General features: G+C 35.5%; 1 non-coding gene across 1 annotated transcript; it reads right to left on the bottom strand.

Annotated features, from left to right (window-relative positions):
• Window positions 1-13,328: 13,328 nt before the first annotated feature.
• LOC141640077 (small nucleolar RNA R71) lies at window positions 13,329-13,435 on the bottom strand. Its single transcript, XR_012542823.1, has one exon. It is a non-coding gene; the product is annotated as a small nucleolar RNA R71 (small nucleolar RNA).
• Between the last annotated feature and the right edge of the window lie 11,373 nt (window positions 13,436-24,808).

Genomic DNA, 24,808 nt, shown 5'->3' on the forward strand with positions numbered 1-24,808 from the left:
TTTAAGTGAACTAAAGCGGTGAACTACGATAATTATATTTGACACGGTCGATAAACTCGATAAAATAAGGATGCATGTTTTAGTTATGGCGATTTAGCGATGCATGTGACATAAAATAAAATGCAAGCATAAAGATAAATAAATAAATCCTAGTATGGCCTTCCTAAAAAAGAAAACTATTTAACTATTACAAATTCGGAAACCAACTCCATTGGTCCCTTGAACTTCGGTTGTGGCACGCATCTCGAGGTAACACCGTCTTTATGTATCGCCATTCTTGAAGAAATCCGTCTTTTGGAACTCCGGAATGAATAAAATTACATAATAAATTACATAATTTCCTATTATACATTTGTAACTAAAATAAGATAAATCTATTAAATTACAAAACGGTGATACGAGATCACAATAAAAATTACAACCGAATCGATATTCCCATACATTTCGGGAAATACCAATTAATCTAAGGCCATACTAAGTAAAATTACATAATTCAAAAATTACGTAAATTAAAATTATGACAATCATAATAAAAATGCAGCATTATAATATGTAAGAACATGCTCAATTTTATGCTAAATCGCCTTTAATTAGCCAATATCGTATATTACTCGGCTTTTACGGATTTGCGTGATTTCAACATTTTATAATCACAAAAATACATAAACTCATATTTATGCATAAGTTAATTACCCTAACCACTTAGGACTCAAAATATAGTCTTCACTAATAATTTGACCATAATTAACTTTTATTTACAAAATTGTTCATAAATGGACCAAAAATTACAAAAATAAGCTATTAGACTTCAAATAAATCCAAAAATTTCAAATAAATTCAAAATTTGAAATTTAAATTCATGAAAATTCTGGAAAAATTCCATGACACTCATAATGTTCAAAATCTTAGGTTAAAAATTTGAAAATTTTAGGAAAAACAATGTTGCGGTTTATCGATTTTAATAAAATAATCATAAAAACATGGAAAAATTATTTTCATTAACTTTTCAATTTTAGATCTGAAAAATATAATAAAATGCAACATTAGACGTTTTTCTTAAGTCATAGATTATGTTTTTATTAATTTTCACTAATAATGTCACTATTTATGCCATTTTTCTTCAAAAATTCATAAATCATGTAAAAAGACTTCTTTATAACCAATTATTTTACACACATCTTGTAAAATTGCATGTGACAACATATTAATTTTCTATGACCAGATTCGAAATTTAACTCATATTAACCTATTTTTCACTTAAATCCGAATTTAATAATGAGAAATTCATTTTTCGAGCATAACAAGTCCAAAAATTATGAAAATTTACAGGTTATCTCAAAATAATATATGTGACAACATATCCAAAAATCAACTTAAAATTCGAAGTATAGCTAATTTTTGACCAAAAATGACATTTTTACTCATAAAATCACATTTAAATGCCATTATTGTAAAATATGAACAATAAAAATCCGAAAAATTAACCAAAATATCCTAAAACATTTTAGGACCAGAAATATTAACATGCATGTAATAATTTCGTGATATATCATAATAACACAAATTTTACAAGTTTTATTTGTTATTCATATAACTCGGAAAAACTTTTAACCAATTTGCATGCAAACAACCGTGGCTCTGATACCGATTGAAGGAAATGTAGATTCATATACATACTAACATATTCAAATATGTTATAATTAATTTGTCATAAAATTAAAACGGATTTTATGCATGCAAACAATAATAAAATAGAGGAGAAATCATGTCCTTACATTGATGGATTTCGGTTATTAGGGCACAAAAGAGATCACCTTTCTCTTTTGATCTTGAGCTTTCCCTTATGGATGAACAAGATCTAAGTATAAGATCTCTCCCCAAGCTTTATACCCAAGGCTTCTCTTAATTTAATTAATATTACAAATACTAGTATAATATTAATCAAGGTAGAAAATTGAACCAAAAACTTTTTATAAAACACTTATATGTTTCGGTTTTTATGAGAGAAGAAGAGGAGGAAAATTCTTCTCACTAGAACTTATATTTTGGATGATGAGTGGAATGAATAATAATGCATAACACTTAGTATTATTAGGTAAAATTATAAGAAAAAAAATGATGAGTTTTTCTTCCCAAAATCGTGTAAGAGGAGGAATAAAGGGAAGCCAATGCATGGACTTATTTGTCTTCACAATGCACCATAGGCTTGCATGGCTACTAAAGCAAAACAATCATTATGTTTAGCTACTAATTAAACAATTAATTAGCTTAATCCTCTTCCTATATTTCGGTCCATTTGGTAATATGGAATCCATATTATATTTGTCAATTGTCAATATGTCACATGTCATATGTGACATAAATTTGTTATGTGATTTTTAACATATTAAAAATCAACGTATTAATAAAAATACGTCACATACAAAAATCGACTTAGTAATTATATAATTACTTGTGCCAAAATATTTTACCATATATAAATTACAACTGATTGTATTTATAACAATTCATTCAATTTAATTGTTACATTAAACAATTATTTCATCCGAGTAATGATACAATTCAATTACTCAGACCGTATTATATTTAATCACATTTCAATATGATACGTAAATTTCACTTCCAAAATCGTCCGTCAATTATCAAGTAATTTAATTAACTCGTAACGTTATACGATTAATTAAATAATCAATTAAGAGTATTGCCCTTTAGGTATGACCTAGGGGGTCAACTGATCACCACCGTCTCACGACAGTAATGTCAAACTCTAGTCAGCCAATCATTACCGATATATGTTGACCGGTTGATGATAACAATATTACTTCCCAATTGTATTCATTTTAATGAGACTTAAACATGTGATCATCATGATCAATAGTCGTGATCGCATTATTGTCGGAGGACACATATTCCAACATATATATATATATATATATATATATATATATATATATATATATATATATATATATATATATAGGCAGGATCTCGTGAGTTTGGTTCTTACGGTGAGTTGTGAGTTTGTGTGCTTGGAAATCTCAGCCATTAATCAAAGTGAAATCAACCGCTGAGATCAAACTCCAAAATATAAACAAAAAAAGTATGGTCCTCGTCAGTCCTCCCGAAACAAACAGAGACAAATTTCTTAAAGTTTCTTTCTCCTCTACCCAATACGACCAAACAATTGGAAATTTGGAATTGCAATTTATAATCAATTGCAATTCGATTTGCAATTATAATCTCAGCCTATTTTTTTTTTCTTATTTCTCTCTCACCCGACTTCATAACTTCAGTGTGACGGATCGTCGAAGTCTACTTCGAAATTATCGACGGCAGAGTAAGCGACGGAAGTATCGCCGGAGGAAATACAGTCAAGGAGGCGCTGTCATATGTCGGACATCGTCAGTATAGAGATCTTTAGAGACTGCTTGCCTAGAACGATGAGTAAACTGTGTCTCAACTTGGTTTTGAAAACCAAAACATTCAGGTGGTATTAAAATCCCTGGCACGGAGAGCCAGTTCAGGTAAACCATTGTCAAATTCGATTTCCCCAAAAACTAGGCACCCTTGAATCTTGGCTGGTTCCGATAAAAACAATGATTGGGAAAAGTGGATGGATATACAAACTGAATATGGATTGTGTGCCTATTTAGCTCACCCTTAATTGCGACGATTATAATATAAAGTGGATGATGAGGACGAAAGTGGTTGTGGAGGTGAGTAAGGGATGTTGGTGTCGTCGCTGCTGGTGGATGCGAGTTTTTTTCGCACTCGGTTCCGTATTCGAGCTAGGTGCTCTGGCAAAAATGAGCAGGGGAGACGAGTATGGCTATGGTCGAGTAATGGGTTGCAGAATGCAGATTATGAATGGAAAGCTTTATGAATAGTCTGAAAATTGGTGCCGCTTTTATAGTGTCATGTGAAACTAACAAAGGAGCTTGAGGCTGGCGAGATTACTCCGGGAGAGTTTAATCAACCCGTTAAAGTTCCGCAAGTCTTGATCATCTACCATCCTCGATTAACTGATTTAGTCTATTACGACCCATATGTCTTTGATTGGCAGTAATACAACACAATAAGTCAATAAGAATTCCTTAAGGCATGTTCAATAGCTGACACCTATCCCAATTCCTTAAGCCCTGTTTAATAGCAGTTGTTTTTTGTTGTTCATATTCAATTGTATTTTTTTCTCAAGAAATACCAAGTATCTATTTACATGGCTTTAGTAAGGGTATTTGCAGGAGGAAGATAATAAATTTGTTGCCAATTGGCCGATTTGTCGCTGAATCATCTTTTGCAGATTTGCAGTCTGTTAATATATATACAACATCTATGTCACACCCTGGATAATGGTCCTCGCCTTTTGACAGTCTTATTTACGATTTTGTGTTATTTCAATCAATCACGAGTGCGCATCAGGTTTTTGTTCAAGGAAGTGGTTCATGATGCCCAACGCATATACACATAATTTTAAATTGTTAGGAACAAATTTTGTGATTTTCTGCATACCACTTGGGTTAATTTCACAGCAAGGATTAATGCTGCTAGCTACCTAAGAACTTCAATTAATGATCTGAACAATGAGATATTGCTAGAGAAAAAAAATCAAAGTCGTAGAAAAAGAAAAAAAAATCAAAGTAGAATAACAATAGAATAACAGCACAATAACACGTGGTAAAAAAAAAAAGAAAAAAAATCAAAGTCGTAAAAAAAATCAAAGTGGCACCGGAATAACATCACAATAACACCAGAATAACAGCACAATAACACGCGGTAAGAAAAAGAGTAAAAAAAATCAAAGTGGCGCCGAAATAACATCACAATAACACCAGAATAACAGCACAATAACACGCGGTAAGAAAAAGAGTAAAAAAATCAAAGTAGTAAAAAAAATCAAAGTGACACTGAAATAACATCATAATAACAACAGAATAACAGGACAATAACACGTGGTAAAAAAAAAAATCAAAGTTGTAAAAAAAATCAAAGTAACAGCAGAATAACATCACAATAACAGCGGAATAACAATAACAGCACAATAACACGTGGTAAAAAAAAGAAAAAAAATCAAAGTCGTAAAAAAAATCAAAGTAACAACAGAATAACATCACAATAACAGCGTAATAACAATGACAGTAGAATAACAACACAATAACACGTGGTAAAAAAAAATCAAAGTCGTAAAAAAAAAATCAAAGTAACAACATAATAACATCACAATAACAGCGTAATAACAATAACAGCACAATAACATGTGGTAAAAAAAATAGAGAAAAAAATCAAAGTCGTAAAAAAAAAAGTAAAATAACAGCATAATAACACTAGTAAAAAACAAAATCTGGTACAAAAAGAAAAAGACAAAAAGGTAACATAATGAGAAAATTAGAGGAAAACATAAGTGGAAAAAAAATCAAAGTTGAAAAAAAAGTCAAAGTGGCACCGGAATAACACAGGAATAACAGCACACGAGGTAAAAAAATTTCAAGTAAAAAAAATTTCAAGTAAAAAAAATCCGGTACAAAAAGATAAAGAAAAAAAGGTAACATAATGAGTAAATTAAAGAAAAACATAAGAGAAAACAAAAATCAAAGTGGTAAAAAAAAGCATAATAACACGAGGTAAAAAAAAAGAGAAAACAAATTAAAGTAAAAAAAATAACATTAGAAAAAAGAGAAAATAAGTAAATGACAATGGTTTTATATGACATGTAAGATTTGATCTTGGCCACTCATCTCTAATATAATCAGTGGTTGAGATTCCCTCAACTCACAACTCACCATAAGAACCAAAATTACCAATCCAAATCTCTCTCTCTCTCTCTCTCTCTCTCTCTCTCTCTCTCTCTCTCTCTCTCTCTCTCTCTCTCTCTCTCTCTCTATATATATATATATATATATATATATATATATATATATATATATATATATATATATATATATATATAAGGCAAGATCCGGTGAGTCCACCTATATATTTGAGTCCATGAGTCCATAACACAATATCACGCACTATACAAAACAATATCACGAATTTTTTTTTTTTTTCAAATTTTTTTTTCAATTTTTTTTTCAGTTTTTTTTTTCGAATTTTTTTTTTTCAAAATTTTTTTTTCGAAATTTTTTTTTTATTTTTTTTTTTTTTTTTTTAGTTTTTTTTTTTTTTTTTTTTTTTTTTTTTTTGTGATATTGTTTAGTATAACGTGTGATATTGTATTACAAAATAATATCACGATTTTTTTTTTTCAAAATTTTTTTTTTCGAAATTTTTTTTTTTTTAAAAAAAAAAATTTAATGTATCTTTGTGATATTATTTAGTATAACGTGTGATATTGTATTACAAAACAATATCACGATTTTTTTTTCGAATTTTTTTTTCAAAAACTTTTTTTTTTGATTGTGATATTGTTTAGTATAACGTGTGAAAGCGAAATTTGTGATATTGTGTTGTATAACGTGTGATATTGTATCATGGACTCACGGACTCAAAAAGATAGGGTGGACTCATGTAATCCTAATTATATATATATATATATATATATATATATATATATATATATATATATATAGAGTCGAGGTTCAAATGAGTCCACAAATTTGGTTGAGTCCATAAGTCCTATTCTTAGCCAATCATTTTTCCGATTGTAACTTTACTACTTGATAAGTGTAACTTTAGTCATTTATTACTTTATGAGGATATTTTTTACATTTTAAAGTCATTGTGTATATAAAATTTTGAATTTAGAAATTTGATATATGTAATTTTAACAAAAGAATATGTAATTTTATTGTTTTACGAATGTAATTTTAGTCGTTTAAGTTGTAACTTTAGTTGTAGGGTGGTTTTATATATAAATTTGAATTTATATACTTTTATGAGAGTAACTTTACCCCTTTAAAGTGTAACTTTAGCCGCTGAAGGTGTAACTTTAGTTGTATGATGTTTCTAAGAAAAAATTTGAATTTATAATTTTTATGAGTGTAACTTTACCCCTTTTAAGTATAACTTTAGTCGTTGAAGGCGTAACTTTAGTTCTATGATGTTTCTTAAGTAAAAATTTAAATTTTTAATTTTTATGGGTGTAACTTTACCTCCTTTCTAAGTGTAATTCTAGTTGTTGGAGTCGTAATTTTAGTCGTTAGAATCATAATTTTAGTCGTATGGTGGTTTATATATGTAAAAATTTGAATTAATATACATTAATATTGTAACTTTAGTCCTTTCAATTGTAACTTTTGTTTTTCAAGAATGTAACTTTAGCCATGAGTTGTTAGTTTAGCCAACAAAGCTGTAATTTTATTGTCCTACTAGTGTAACTATAGTCCTTGATTTTGTAACTTTAGTACTTAAATTTGTAACTGTAGTCCCAAAAATGTAAATTTATACTACTAACTTTCTTTCTCAACCACCACCATCATCCTATCACCTCCTGCCCCAACCACCACATCACCACAACCACCTCCAAACCGCAACAACCAACAACAACCCAAGCCACTTTTTATTTCAGATCTGAAAAAAAAAGAAAAAAAAATTGATGCGGCAGACCTACCACGCACCACAACCACAACCACCACCGCAACCTTCCCCCACGCGGCAAAAAAAAAAAAAAAACATCATCACTGACCCGCGACATCAACAACCCACCACCACCACTAAGTTCAGATCTGTAAAAAAGAAAGGCGGCATCAACAACCCACCGCCACCACTCAGAGTTCGAGATCCGAAAAAAAAAAGATAAAGGAGAGGGAGGGAGGAGGCGGGTGATCGGGAGAAGAGGGAGAGGGGAAGGACGGAGTAGGCGAGAGAAGAGGGAGAGGGGAAGGGAGGCGGCAGCGCGCTGGTGGTCGGGGACTGGAGGCGGGAGAAGAAGGGGTGATGGTGGTGGTGCGGAATGAGAGAGGGGGAAAGGAGGAGGCGGCAGTCGTTGTCGGGAGTTGTTGGTCGGGGACTGGAGGCGGCCAGGAGGCGGCGAGAATAGGTTGGGGTGGGGGTGGCGGTGGCGTCGGCGTGGTGTGCGGGGGCGGGTGGTGGCGGTGTGGAGGTTTAGAGAGAAAATGGAAGAGAAAGAAGAGAGAGAGAGAAGAGGTAGGATATGTGAGGGGTGATTAGGGTTTGGGTGGTTTTATATACAGTTTTTTTTTTTTCTTTTAATCTTAGCCCTTCATTCTTTTGATCTAATGGCTTAGATTGAGACTTAGGGACTCAACCTAAAAGGGTGGACTTACATGATCCCTTCTCTATATATATATATATATATATATATATATATATATATATATAGTATTAGGATCATGTAAGTCCTACTCTTACATGTGAGTCTATAAGTCTCATTGTGAGCCTTTGGATGAGGGAGTTGAAGGGCTGAGATTGAAAGCAAAAGTAAGGGGATTAATGCCTAATTAAACACTCCCCATCTCTACTTTACTAATCCACATTAACTAAATATTAATCCACTATATAATATTTTTTTCTCAAACACACTTCTTACTCATCACTCATAATATCATCCTCTCCCCCTCTTTAAAATCCCAAATAAATCAGACTCCTAAAAAAACAAAAACCATTCTTCCCTACTTTAAAAACAAACAAACAAATCAAACCCTAAAACAAACCTCCCCCATCACCGTCCCATCCACCACCGGCCACACGGCCACCACACCACCACCCTCACCCTCACCCCTCCACACCGAAACCACCTCACCCCGACACCCACGACTACCCCACACACGACCACCTCTCCTCGCCACCACGTCCCACCACCCACCCGCAACCACCATTACCGGCCCACCACCCACGGCCACCCACCCCCACACGACACCCTACAACCGCGCTCCTCTCCTCCCGTTTCCACCACTGTTGCCGCCCCCAACGCGCACCTCCGCCACCACATTAGACCCACAACCAGATCCACCACCGACCCCGACTCCCTCCGCGATAACAACAACACCACGCACCAACGACCCACCCACCACCACGCCTACACTCACGACGACCCACCACCGTCAGATCTACGTTTTTTTTCTTTTTAAATCCTTTTCAGATCTCGGTTTTAGTGGTGGTTGTTTTAGGGCGATGGCGGTGCTTGTTGGGTGGTTGTACGGTCAGATGGCTGTGATTGTCATAGGGTGATGGCGGTGGTTGTTGGCATTTTAAGGCAGTCGAATTTTTTAAGATCTCTTTGTTTGCTTGTTTTTTTTTTTTTAAGATCGACTTTTTTTTTTCAAGTTTTGATGGGGATGTTAAATGTCGATGATGGTGTTTTTGTTTTGTTTTTTTTTTTTTTTTAATTTTTTTTCCTTTTTTTTCTGTGTTTTGTTTTTAGTTTCAAATATGTCTTGTTTTTTTTTTTTTTTAAATCCCGTCTTGTTTAGATTCATTATGTTATCGATTTTTTTTATATCTCGTTTTTATGTATAGTATTATTTTCTTTTCAGATTTTCTTTACAAATTTCGTTTTTTTTTAAAAGGTACTTTTATTTTAATGTTAGATCTATAAATATTGGTGGTGTCCGAGTGTTGTGTTTTTTTTTTCATTATTTTTAAAATTTAGATTTAAGTTAAACCTAGTGATCTAAAGTTACACTTTTCTTCCTTAAAATTACACTTTTTTTCTGTTAAAATTACATTTTTCTCTATTACTAAAGTTACATTTTTTTCCATTAAAATTACACTTTTATCTATTACAATTACACTTTTATCTATTAAAATTACACTTTTTTCTGTTAGTTACATTTTTCTCTATTATTAAATTTACACTTTTCTCTATTAAAATTATACTTTTTTCTATTAAAATTATACTATTTTCTGCTAAAATTACACTTTTTCTGTTAAAATTACACATTTTTCTCCATTAAAATTACACTTTTATCTAATAAAATCACACTTTTTTCTATTAAAATCACACTTTTTTTCTATTAAAATTACAATTTTTTCTGTTAAAGTTACTTTTTTCTCTATTATTAAAGTTACACTTTTCTCTATTAAAATTACACTTTTTTCTATTAAAATTACACTTTTTCTGTTAAAATTATACTTTTTTCTGCTAGAATAACTCTTTTTTCTGCTAAAATTACACTTTTTCTGCTAGAATTACACTTACTTCTATTGGACTAATGTTACACTCTCAATGGACTTGGTCATATTCTCATTGGACTAATGTTACACTCTCCACTCTCAATGGACTAAAATTACATTCTCAGTGGACTGAAATTACACTTTCCTGAACTAAAATTACATTCTCCTGGACTAAAATAACAATCTCATTGGACTGAAATTACACTTATCTGGACTAAAATAACACTTTTTGTCGTTAAAATAACACTCGTAAAATGCTAAAATTACAATAACTTGTGATAAAATTACAAAAATTCAAAATATTATTCGTCAAAATCACTCGAAAAAGACTGAAGTTAAACTTGTAAAACGCAAAATTCTCGTAAACATTCCTTAAAATTACACTTTTTTCTGTTAGAATTACACTCGTAAAATCCTAAAATGTCGAAAACTTGTCTAAAAAAACGAAAAAAACCGAAACAGGAAAAATGTTAACAAAATTTTCATAAACTTAGAAGTATAAGACAAAATGTGGTGTTAATTGTGTATGATAATGAATTAGTGAATGTATTACTAAAACTAGAGAGAGAAGTGAATTAATTAGTGTTAAGTGTGTTTCTTGCTTTCAATCTCAACCTTCCACCATGCATAATCCAAGGATTGTGGAAAGGACTCGTGGACTCAAAGTCATATGAAGGACTTATAAGAACTTTACGCTATATAGTATTAGGATCATATATATATATATATATATATATATATATATATATATATATATATATATATATATATATATATATATATATATATATGATGTGACCATAATTGGCACATATTTAGCCCCGAATTAGCCTTGTTTCCATGCTTTTTAGTGCTTATTTGAGTCATTTCTTATCTTTAGTTCTTTGTTTTGCATATTCTTTGAGATTTTGATCCCTTGGTAGGAAAGGAGTAAGAATCTTGCATTTTCATGGCAAAACGAGACTAAATTGATCGAATTCAATGACCAAACATCAAGGAGAGACAAGATTAGAAGGCCTTTGTACATATCATAGTAGAAGAGCAATGTTGAGGAAAGATCCTTGAGTCCCCAAGGAAATCCCCAAGGAATTTATGAAGAAAAGGGAAGAAAAGAAGAAGTTACTATCTTTGATGACAATCCGAGCGGATTGTCAACAATCCGCCAAAATCCAGCCCCTGCACAATCCGAAGCGTCCCGGCCGAATCCGCTCGGATTCCCCTCAACAATCCGTCCGGATTCCTCAGAATCCGCTCGGATTCCATCGCCCAAATCCGGCCGTCCCGACCTTATTCCGCCCGGATTTCTTCACAGCACGGGTTGTCTTCTTCAAGCTACGAAAAGAGAAGCCCTTCTCTCAGAAAATACCGGGTCCTCCTTGCTCAACTTAAAAAGTGTAATTACTAGTTTAGCCCTTAGTTAACCCTAATGCATCCTCCTAATTTCCACTATAAATACCCCATTAGGCTAATTAGAGGAGCATGTTCTTCTAATCAATAATTAGTGTAGTTAATATCAATCAAATCTCTCTTTAATATTGTAATCAAGTATTAATCAAGTTTTAATCCAAGTTTTAGTTCTTTAATCTCTCTTTTGTTCATCCTTTATTTTGGGTAATTGAAGATTATTTGGGTTATTATTGGGAGATTGACAACCTCTCAATCTAGCATTCAAGTACATCTATTATTCTTGCTTTATTATTGGAATCATTAGTAGGTATAATCTCTTAATCCCTTTTTAATTATTGTTAATTACTTTCATTTATTCATCATGTTTCATATTGTTAGTATGATTGACAACCTTGCTAGCATGATCAACATGATAATGAGTGAGTAGTCTCTTAGCTAGGGTTAATGGGTGATTAGGGGAAACCAACATGGGGAATGATTCATGCTTAAATTAATATGCTTTCATGTTTTATTTGCTTGCTTGTTTTGATCTCAACTCATGCACATGTTATATTTGATGAAATGCTAAGCCTATGAATCCTTGCATTTACTATCATCTCCTATCTTTTCAATGAGACTTGTAAGACATAACCCAACTCGAGTCTCATTAGACCATGCATGTTGTTGAGTAGGGAAGATTAAGTCGACTTGTAGGTGTTGTACAATCTAATCGATTCGGCTCCGGGACCCAAACTTTCCTAGGATTGTAAGATATAACCCAACTCAATCCATCACAACAATAATTGCTTGCTTATAATTTGAGAACATGTTTGTATGATCATATCCCATGATTCCCCTATGATCCCATGACACCCTAGTGCCTTTAATCAATTGTTTACACCCCTTTTTATTCATCTTGCTTGTTTATCTTCATTGTTATTCTAGTTTAGTAACCTTCTACATCAACCCAATTTGTGACACCCCTTAGACACCACTAGTTACAATAGAAATCTCATTTCAACTCCCGTCCCTTGGGATCCGACCTTTACTTGCCTCTTTACTAATTGTAGAGTTGCTTGTTAAGCTATAAATTGTGTTTTGATTCGACCGTGACCAACGACCACATCTTAATTTGTGAACACTTAGCGGGATCGCATCAAAAAAATGGCGCCGTTGCCGGGGACGGTGTTTGTTTGACTTAGATTTCTTTTTATTGTTATTAGTTGTGTCTTTCTTCACCTTGAGGAAGTAAAACTCCTCAAGGTTTGTTCTAATTGTTTTTGAGTTGTTTGATATTTTGCATGTCTAGAAGGTTACAAAGTGATTTGTTACCTTTTGACCGTGAAATCGAAAGAACCTTGACGAACAATAGGAGACTTGTTAGGAGGAATTTGAGAGGTGTTGGTGAAGTTGTTCAACCCACTAGTGAGTTTGTCAATCCTTTCGCAATAGAAGGAGAAGAAAACCCATTACACAATACCCCACAAAATCCACCTACAATGCCAAAATTCTCGTCACACTCCGTACCCACCGAGGAGAATCTACCAAATGGTACTCCTACACCGCAACATCTCACCGAAAACTTTATTGCCAAGTCCGCCTTCATCCTACTAGTTGAGAGGAGCCAATTTGGGGGGATGCCTAGTGAGGATCCTCATTCTCATATGGAAACCTTTTGCGATTATTGTGATGCTATCTCTCAAACGGGCGTGACTTAAGACCAAATTAGATGGGTCTTATTTCCTTTTTCCTTAATCGGCACCGCAAAGCAATGGTTGAAGGGCCTTGATAAGGCCACCCTTGGAATATATTCTTGGAAGAAGTTGGCTCTAGCTTTCTACAAAAAATTCTACCCACCGGAAAAGACCAACATGCTAAGAGCTAAAATTACGGGTTTTAAGCAAAGGGATGAAGAGTCTTTGTATGAAGCTTGGGAGCGGTTCAAGGGAATTTGTCGCTCATGTCCTCACCATGGACTTAGCGAATGGTTTTTGGTACAACAATTTTGGAATGGTTTATATGAAGATTCTAGGAACATTCTCAATATGGGATCGAATGGGATGTTCACCGAGGTTGATGACAACCAAACTTGGAGCAAAATTGAAGAAATGGCAATCCACAATTCACAATATAGTAGGCCTCGCAAGGCTACTAGAGGAGGAAAGTATGAAGTGGACGCCGTTACTCAATTAGGTGCCCAACTAAGCTCCCATATCGATACAATCAACTTGAAGTTTGAACAAGCTATGGCTAGACTTGAGGAAAACTCAAAATCATCGAAGCATCATGTCAATGCCATGACGGCATCCTCATCAATCCCAAGTGGGATATGTGAGAATTGTGGAACTTTGGGTCATGACCCCAGTGAGTGTAGGGGAACAACCGAACAAGTGAATGCTTTCCAAGCATATAAAAGTGGTACCCCTTATTCAAATTTTTACAATGAAAACACCAAGTTCCATCCAAATCTCTCATACAAAAGCCAAAATGTTCAAAAATCTCAAACAACATACACTCCACCACCCATGAGAAACCAAAATCAAAGACCCTTTTACAATCAAAACCAAGGTTACCAAAATCAAAATCCATACAATCACCAAAATGACCAAGGCTTTGATGTCCAAAAAGCGGTCCTCCAAATGCAAAAGAAGCAACAAGAATTTTTCACCCAAATGCAAAAAGATAGCCAAGCAAAAGAAACCACCATCAACAACATTCTAGCTCACACCAAGATGTTGGAAACACAATTGACTCAACTAGCATCTTCAAGCTCACAAAGACAAAAGGGGCAATTACCACCTCAAAGTAATCCCCCTAGACATGAAACGGTTAGTGCCATTCACTTGAGAAGTGGTACAAGGTATGAAGCACCAAAGAAGCAAGTTGAGGATGAAGTTGTGGAAGCTAGTGAAAAGGAAGAAATTGTGCAAAACTCCAAAGATGGAGAATCATCAAAAGAAGAAAGTTCAAAGAAAAATGAAGACAAGGCCAAAGAGAAGGAGCCCATTGTGATTAGACTTCCTTTTCCAAGTCGTCAAGCCAAGCCCAAATTTGATGATCAACTTGGAAAGTTCATGGAAATTGTGAAGAATTTAGAAGTCTCAATTCCTTTCACGGAATTAATCAATCACGTTCCGGCCTATGCGAAGTACATGAAAGATATCCTCAAAAAGAAGAAGTCAATCCGGAAACTTGAGACTATCGCCTTCACTAAGGTGAGTAGCGCAATACTTCAAGGGAGTTCACCTCCAAAGTTAAAGGATCCGGGAAGCTTCTCAATACCGTGTACCATTGGCGACACGACGATCAACAAAGTCTTATGTGATCTAGGGGCTAGTGTGAGTGTCATGCCATACTCGGTAAGTAAAAGGTTGGGGATGGGAAAGCTTAAATGCACCAACATCACACTCCAAATGGCCGATAGATCGACGAAGACACCGTTAGGGATATGGGAAGATGTCCCCGTGCGAATTGGGAAGTTTTTCATTCCGGTGGACTTTGTCATTGTTGATATGGAGGAAGATTCCAACATTCCAATCATCCTAGGAAGACCTTTCCTACACACCGCCGGTGCGGTGATTGATGTGAAACATGGAGAGCTCACTCTAGAAGTGGGAGATGAAAGCATAACTTTTAATCTTGACAAGACTATGAGAGCTCCTCGTTTGCATGAGCCATGTTTCATGATTGATCACTATAGCCGAAAAGATGAAAGGAAGAAATCGGAACTCCAATGGAGGAAGAAAATTGAAGATGCTCCATTCAAAGAGCAAGTAAATTGTGACAAGGAGAGCTTGCAAAGCTCATCAAAATCAACCAAGGAAGAAGAGGATGGCCTCATTGGCCAAGAGAAGAAATTGGGAGAGTTGTCTCCATCTAAGCAAGAGATTTTCAATGATCAACTCAATGAAGTTTGTGGTCTTTGGGACGACGAATTTGAAGGGATTTTTAATCCCTACATTGGACATGCCATCGATCATGATCAACAACAAGGGCCACGGTCTATTGAGGACCTCTACCATAATAATGAACAAGCTTTTGATTACTTCTTCAAGGTGTTGAGCAACATCAACAACACCTTGAACATGCCCCCTTGACATCTCATCGAGAATGAGAGTTTGGTGGAGTCCTCCCTAAACCACCACTTGTAAATATTTCTAACTCCCTAACTTGCATTTCAATTCTTGTATTGCATTTTTGTCATCTTTGGATTTTTATTTACTTTGATCAAAATAATTGTCATGTAAGAGAGAAGTGAGGGAGGGACTAACAATTTCAATTGATGTGTAGTGCCTTACCTTAGTGTGGGGATGGCAATTGCCTAGGCTATCCATGCCTTAGTAGTGCCCCCACAATGAAGAACACAAGACTTGAAAGAAAGAATGAAAGAATGATAAAGGGAATGCGCTGTGCACGGGTGGAACTGAATCCGTGTACATAGGGGAAGAATCCGAGCGGATTCCCAAGAATCCGCCCGTCTTATGCAATCCGAGCGTCCTGCAGAAAAGACGTCCGCCTTGAACTGAGCTGAGTTTTGAAATTTTCTTGACTGTTAAAGAATCCGAGCGGATTTCTGAAAATCCGCCCGTCCCGAAGAATCCGTCCGTCTTGTCAGAAAGACGCCCGTCTTTGCAGCTGAGGAAAACAAGCAAATTTCTCTGGACGAAAATCCGTCCGTCCTTGAGCAAATCCGCCCGTCCCGTGTTCAGCAAATCCGAGCGGATTGTACCAAATCCGCCCGTCTTTAGGCGAGTTTTTGCAAAGGAAGAAGAAGCAGAATCCGCACGGATTGAGCCTAATCCGCACGGATTGCCCCAGCAGTTTTGAAATTTTCGGTCTCTTTATAACCCCTCCCACCTTCATTCATTCATTCATTCATTCATAAACACTACCCACAACATCAAAACCCTCATCCTCTCCATCATAAAAACAAAAACCCTCAACAACATTCACCAAAATCAAATCAAACCATCCTTCCAACAACAAATTAATCACTCCTTCTTCAACAAAAATCAAAACCAAGAACAAAATCTTCAACCTTTGAGTCGATTTTTGTTTTCATAAAGGCAAAGCCTTTCACCTTCAAATCGATTTGGGCATACTACAAATTGAAGATTTTTCACTCTTTTCTTGGTTAAGCTCATCAATGGCAAGGACTAAGGGAGCAACAAAGGCAACAAAAGCACCAAAGGCTAAGGCACTCTCACAAAGGCAAAAGGCTTTTCAAACAAAGAAAGCTTTGGCTATGGTGGTGGCAACACCAAACTTGGAAGTGCAACAACAACAACAACCTTCTATGGGACCATCAACATCTTCTACTCCGGTAATTAATCAACTTTTGCATTATCCGGAGGTAACTTTTATTTCCGATACCCATAGAAATACCTTTGTCAAGTTTGCTATGAAATCTATTCAATCCACCAAATTCATATGTAAAGATGCCTTGGAAAAATTGGGTGTTCTTGAACAAACAAAAGCCTTTTTCAAAGCCATGGGGTTGAAGAAATTGTTTGAAACAAAGGAATTGACATACCCCTCCCTTGTCTTGGAATTTTTAAGTTCTTTGAAAGTCACCAAAGTTGAGAATAGGGAAAATCTCGAGTTTCGTCTAGCTAATGTTAGTAGACGCATTACCTTTACGGAATTAGGTGAAATTTTGGGTCTTAGCGATGAATCGAGTTATCTTAAGCATTATGGGAAGTATGACCCCGAGCCTCTTTGGGAGGCAATCTCCGGGAAGAAATTTGAGGATTTTCATGCATGTCGTGCTCTTTTGGTCCATCATCCGGGCATAAGAGTATGGCACAAGGTTGTGGGAAATACCATAATTGCTAGGAAAGACACCAATCATTTCACAAGACTTGATTTTATTCTCCTTGAATCGGCTTTGAATATCGGAAGAATTCACACCAAGCCTTACAATTCTTTGAGGCTCTTGGTAGAAAGATGGCTTAATGTTGATAATGGGAAGAAGGGCAAGACCGTTATTGTCAATGGCGGCCTAGTCACGGTCCTAGCTAAGCACTTTGATCCTAATTTCAATATGGATAAGAAGTACAAAGCAAAGGAAGGTGGCCATCTTATTGATATGCATATTATGATTCACAAGTTCAAGTGGGTTGCCCATAACCCCTTGATACTAAATATGGATGGCTAACTAGTGAAGCTAGATCGTTCACCTTGCCCTCGAAGATTTGTCGCCTAAGCGTCCACCGGACCAATTATCTACTTCCCCTTTCCGAAGAAGCCGAGTATATCATTCAACAACAAAAGGGTGATCTTGAAATCCCCTCCTCTTCCATTGTCATACCACCTTACCCCTTTAAGTATGAAGAGTTCAAGCCGGAAGGAATTGAAATTGGGAAAGACTATGTGACTCTTCTCATGCAAGCAATGCACAAGCAAGCCCATGAAGATCGGAAAAATGCGTATTTGGCTCAATATCCACCCCTCCTACATCTAGCTAGGCAAGGACTCCTTGATCCATCTTCTCCTTTGCCTAGTTGGGCGGATAGAGAAGTCTTATTTCCGGGTGCATCTAGGGACGTGGTGGGAGACAATGAGGTTGTTGGAAATGATGAAGAAGTTGATGATAATATTGAGGAAGAAGCAAGTGAAGAAGAAAGGGATGGTGAAGAGGAAGATGAGGAAGAAAGTGAAGAAGCAAATGACAAGGAAAGTGGCAATGTGACCACTTCTCATGAGGGAAGTGGTGATGATGATAGCATGATGGAAGACTAGCAAACCTTGGAGACTCCTACACTCCCATGGTTTGTCTATATCTCTTTGTATTTTATTTCATTTTGATCATTGTTGGTTTAGTCCTAGCAACATCAAAGGACTCACACCTCGGTACCATTGAGGTGTTCTTATTTTAATGTTCCCATTTGTAAAATCCAAAATGACAAATTAGCTTCATGCATAGCATAGTGTGTGCATGAACTATACCCATCCTTTGACATTAGCAATAGTGTCTTACTCGGTTTGGGGAAGTTAATGCATACGCAACGGGAGGTAATCTAAATTATCCTCTCCGTCATAACAAAAACCATGCATCATGTAGTGTAGCTTAGTGTAGATTGCATTTAGTATAGAAATCATGCATCATCTTTGCATAATTTCCATCATTTTGGCCATTGAGGACAATGCCCATATTAGTGTGGGGATGGGAATTCTAACATTTAACTCTTATTCAAAAAAATCATAAAAATTGAAAAAAAAATTGAAAAACCCAAAAACAAGTTCATTTCCTTTGTATATATTGTCTTGTATATATTGTGTTTGTTTTATCCTTGTTCACATTGATTGACTACGCCACATCCGAGACATGAGGATATTGAAGACCGCATGGTATGATCTTTCCAATCTCCTTTTTCCTCTTTATGTTAATGACTATGTGGCTTTATTTTGATTGATGCGGTAAAACAATGTGAATCTAGGACTTGCATTTAGATTATATGTCATATTAGTTGGTAGAATCATATGCATTAGGATGTTTATATGTTAGTTGCATCATGGCATGTAGTTTGCATGTTAGAAAATTTTGCGAAACCGTCTATTTGGGAAGCTTGACAAGTGTATATAGGCCCTAGTAGATGCTTTTTCTTCTTAAGACTTTGCTTGTTAGAATGCTTGTAAAACACCCTAGTATGTGTCATGCTAGTATCCTTTGACCCATGGTTTAAGGCCGAGTCAAGAGTACCTTGTGGTGTGATAACTCCTTGGCTACCGTTTATTCCAAGGTGACCCTTGAAACCATGCAACCATCATTCATCCATGTTCTACCATATATTTTGTCAACAAAAGTGAATGGGTACAAAAAGAAATCAATTTGAGTTCAATGAAATGAAAAGTGAAAGAAAGTTTGCAAAAATGCATCAAATGAAAAGAGGAGCAAAAATAGAACTCCTAAGCTTCAAATACAAGGCACCCTCGTTACTAATTGGGGTGACTTTGAAAATGTTCAAAAAGAAATGCAAAAAAGTTGTCAAGTATTGAAATGCCAAAAATCAAAAAGAAATGGCAAAGAAAGTGTTCTCAAATGTCAAATGCCACAAGAAATTGGGGGGAAAAACAAAAACAAAAGCAAACTCCCAAAAGTGAAACTCAAATATCTATTGATCCCTTTATCCATCATATCCATTTTTGTGCATGGTAGAGAGGGGACGACCCTTCTTCTTGTCTAGGCAAGAGGGGGAATTCCGCGATCCTCCAGTGTTTCTAACACCATAGGGAGTCTACTCTTGACAAAAGCATTTAACGATTGAGGACAAAGGTACCCTAGCTTGACACAACTTGGAGGTGATTTATTGGTATCCTTCTAGGCTTAGTAGTTTGAACAAATTGCATCTATGAAGGATTGTGTACCCTTGAATTGCTTCCCTTATAGATAATTTCCGCCACTTAGATGAGGAAAGTGGCTATTCTTTTTGTAGATGCATCCATTATGTGTTTTTGTGTGCTTAATGTTTGGATGTGTCGCCATTTTGGCAAGACCCACCTTGCCTTGCAAGAAGGCATCCTACCTCATGGTTGTCTTGTTGTGAGTTGAAGGGGCGGAGTGAGACCCGCTAATTGTCTCATATCGGCTATATTATTAGGATAGGTTAGTATTGGTCCTAGTCTTTGTCACCTCTTTACTCGGGACGAGCAAAGGTTCGGTTTGGGGATATTTGATGTGACCATAATTGGCGCATATTTAGCCCCCGAATTAGCCTTGTTTCCATGCTTTTTAGTGCTTATTTGGGTCATTTCTTATCTTTAGTTCTTTGTTTTGCATATTCTTTGAGATTTTGATCCCTTGGTAGGAAAGAAGTAAGAATCTTGCATTTTCATGGCAAAACGAGACTAAATTGATCGAATTCAATGACCAAGCATCAAGGAGAGACAAGATTAGAAGGCCTTTGTACATATCATAGTAGAACATCAATGTTGAGGAAAGATCCTTGAGTCCTCAAGGAAATCCCCAAGGAATTTATGAAGAAAAGGGAAGAAAAGAAGAAGTTACTATGCTGACTGACAATCCGAGCGGATTGTCAACAATCCGCTCGTCCAGCCCCTGCACAATCCGAGCGTCCCCAGCCCGAATCCGCTCGGATTCCCCCTCAACAATCCGTCCGGATTCCTCAGAATCCGCTCGGATTCCATCGCCCAAATCCGGCCGTCCCGACCTTATTCCGCCCGGATTTATTCACAGCACGGGTTGTCTTCTTCAAGCTACGAAAAGAGAAGCCCTTCTCTCAGAAAATACCGGGTCCTCCTTGCTCAACTTAAAAAGTGTAATTACTAGTTTAGCCCTTAGTTAACCCTAATGCATCCTCCCTAATTTTCACTATAAATACCCCATTAGGCTAATTAGAGGAGCATGTTCTTCTTATCAATAATTAGTGTAGTTAATATCAATCAAATCTCTCTTTAATATTGTAATCAAGTTTTAATCCAAGTTTTAGTTCTTTAATCTCTCTTTTGTTCATCCTTTATTTTGGGTAATTGAAGATTATTTGGATTATTATTGGGAGATTGACAACCTCTCAATCTAGCATTCAAGTACTTCTATTATTCTTGCTTTATTATTGGAATCATTAGTAGGTATAATCTCTTAATCCCTTTTTAATTATTGTTAATTACTTTCATTTATTCATCATGTTTCATATTGTTAGTATGATTGACAACCTTGCTAGCATGATCAACATGATAATGAGTGAGTAGTCTCTTAGCTAGGGTTAATGGGTGATTAGGGGAAACCAACATGGGGAATGATTCATGCTTAAATTAATATGCTTTCATGTTTTATTTGCTTGCTTGTTTTGATCTCAACTCATGCACATGTTATATTTGATGAAATGCTAAGCCTATGAATCCTTGCATTTACTATCATCTCCTATCTTTTCAATGAGACTTGTAAGACATAACCCAACTCGAGTCTCATTAGACCATGCATGTTGTTGAGTAGGGAAGATTAAGTCGACTTGTAGGTGTTGTACAATCTAATCGATTCGGCTCCGGGACCCAAACTTTCCTAGGATTGTAAGATATAACCCAACTCAATCCATCACAACAATAATTGCTTGCTTATAATTTGAGAACATGTTTGTATGATCATATCCCATGATTCCCCTATGATCCCATGACACCCTAGTGCCTTTAATCAATTGTTTACACCCCTTTTTATTCATCTTGCTTGTTTATCTTCATTGTTATTCTAGTTTAGTAACCTTCTACATCAACCCAATTTGTGACACCCCTTAGACACCACTAGTTACAATAGAAATCTCATTTCAACTCCCGTCCCTTGGGATCCGACCTTTACTTGTCTCTTTACTAATTGTAGAGTTGCTTGTTAAGCTATAAATTGTGTTTTGATTCGACCGTGACCAACGACCACATCTTAATTTGTGAACACTTAGCGGGATCGCATCAATATATCTATATATAGTAATAAGATCATCTAAGTCCATGTCTTACACTTGAGTCCATGAGTTCTATTGTCATCCCTTAGATCATGTTAATGAATGGCTTAGATTAAAAGTAAAAAGCAACTAATAATATTATTCTAATGGCTAAAATAATTACCTCTCTCCTCCTACCACTCATAGGGTATTAGCATGCATGCAGCTTGTCAATCAAAACATCACTCACACACGTCCTAAAAACTTCCCCCCACTTTCCATCTCTCTATTATTCAAAATTAATTTTCCCCCAAAACATTTCCCCCAAATTAAACCACATTCATTTCAACTGCTTAAGACGAAACTGCTATAAAAATCCCCCAATTTTATCGCTTTTTTGTTACCTTATTATCGTTTTTTTCTCCATTTTCTTTGCTCACTTGCAAACTGCCATTGTCGTCCTTTCAATCACTTTAGAAGGTAATTTTTGTTGGGGTTTTTAGAGTTTTATGATTTTTTTCTGGGTTTTTAGAGTTTTATTATTTGTTCTCTTCATTTATTTAGACGTTTTTTTTTAATTTATTGGACATTGTTATGTTATTGGACTGTATTTGATCACTGTATTTTGTCACCATTGTTGATGTACTGTTCTATTTGATCACTGATTTTGGTTTCTTCATTTTGATTAGCTAGTTATTTTTAGCACATTTAGGACATGTAGGACAGTTTCTTTTGATCACTGTATTTTGTCAACTAACGTTTTGAGCATATATGTTCATATTCATTAAGATTAGTCATATTTTTTTGAAAAATCCTACTTTTGTTGCTAACAATTACTCTTTCTTTGTTAAAATTACAGTTTATCCATTTTTTTTTTTGGAGAAATCCCACTTTTGATTACCCTTTTGTTAGAATTACACTTTTGTTGCTAAAATAACACTTTATGCTGGTACAATTACACTTTTCTTTCCTAAAATTACACTGTAGTCTGTTAAAATAACACTTTATCTTGTTAGAATTACACTTTTGTCAGCTAAAATCACACTTTTTTCTGTAAAAATGTCACTGTTGCCTGTTACAATAACACTGTATTTTGTTAGAATTACACTTTTGTAAGCTAGAATAACACTTTATTCTGCTACAAATCCCACTTTTGATTACCCTTTTGTTAGAATTACACTTTTGTTGCTAAAATAACACTTTATGCTGGTACAATTACACTTTTCTTTCCTAAAATTACACTGTAGTCTGTTAAAATAACACTTTATCTTGTTAGAATTACACTTTTGTCAGCTAAAATCACACTTTTTTCTGTTAAAATGTCACTGTTGCCTGTTACAATAACACTGTATTTTGTTAGAATTACACTTTTGTAAGCTAGAATAACACTTTATTCTGCTACAAATCCCATTTTTGATTACCCTTTTGTTAGAATCACACTTTTGTTGCCAAAATAACACTTTATGCTGCTACAATTAGACTTTTTTTTGCTAAAATTACACTGTTGCCTGTAAAAATAACACTTTATGTTCCTAGAATTACACTTTTGTCAGCTAAAATCACACTTTTTTCTGTTAAAATGTCACTGTTGCCTGTTAAAATAACACTTTTTTTTGTTAGAATTACACTTTCCTCTGCTACAATTACACTTTTGTTTGTTAAAATAACACTTTGTGCTGCTACAATCACACTTTTTTTTTTGCTGAGAGTTTTCTGTTGCCTGTTAAAATAACACTTTATTTTATGAGAATTACACTTGTGGCTGCTATAATTACACTTTATGCTGCTATAATTTTAACTTTTCTTTTTGTCTTATTTTTTTTTGTATGTAACAATTAATTTTGGGTAATGTTAACAGATGTCAGGTGGAAATGAAGGTAAATCAGGCAAGTCCAAAAAAGCAAAGGTGCCTGTTAAGTTGAGTAAGGAGCTTGTTGTTGCCAAACCCACCAAACCAAATAAAAACCAGACACGAAGAAAATAGCAAAGGTGTTTGTGAAGTGGCCAAGCAATTTGGTTGAGCTCGTTGAAAAGCTTAATGATGCACAGCGGGATGCGGTACAGAGGATCGGTTTCGGTGGTATTCTGGAGCTTAAGCTCAAAACATATCCAATGGGTCATGTTAAAGATTTTCTGAAAGCATTCAGTGACGAATCGTATATTTTTCGGGCAGCTAAGGATAAGGAGTTCATGGTCACCAAGCATGACGTGTATGACTGTTTTATGTTACCACTTGGTCCTAAAACTGTTGATCTAGTACCTACGGGCCGCCAGAAGGATTCTCAAGCGTCGGAGAACAAGCAATTGAAAGATAAATGGCGAAAAGCGTACAACATAAAAGGGGTTAACGAAGGCATTAATTTAGGAATTGTCTTCCAAGATATTTTTAAAAAAAAATACAAAAAAGGAGGTCCTCAAGTCGCAGTTGTTTGTTCGCTTTCGCCATGTCATCATTCCTAACTCCAACGTCATACGGTGGGGTTGACTTCAAGCTTTTGAGAGTGTTGAAGATGTGGACTCGATTACGCAGCACGATTGGTGTACTTATGTCTTTGGAACATTTGGTGAAGGCGCGGCCATCGGTGAAAATAAATGACTCTTTCTGGGTGTAACCCTTTCTTAATGATTACGTACTTTCAACGTTTCGATTTCCGTGGTAAGAGTTGTCGCCACGACCGCCTCTCATTAAGCACTGGGACCGGCAGACGCTTTCTGACAGACTACATGGTGAGCTTGACAAGAACCGTTTGGGTCGGCTAACTTGGTCCTTGGTCAAGTATCCTCGGTGCCTTCAAAAAGAACTGTTAAGCATTGGTGGGGTGCCTAATGACAGCCAAGTGTTGGCCATTGGAAATGTGGTTAGTGATGCGGCATTACAAGTGACTTCAACTTCAGACAGGAAGAAGTTCATCGAGATTGAACTCCCTTCTGGTGTTAATGATGACGAGGAGTTGAAAGCTCGG

Source organism: Silene latifolia, unplaced genomic scaffold, assembly GCF_048544455.1.
Source record: "Silene latifolia isolate original U9 population unplaced genomic scaffold, ASM4854445v1 scaffold_70, whole genome shotgun sequence".
NCBI lineage: Eukaryota > Viridiplantae > Streptophyta > Magnoliopsida > Caryophyllales > Caryophyllaceae > Silene > Silene latifolia.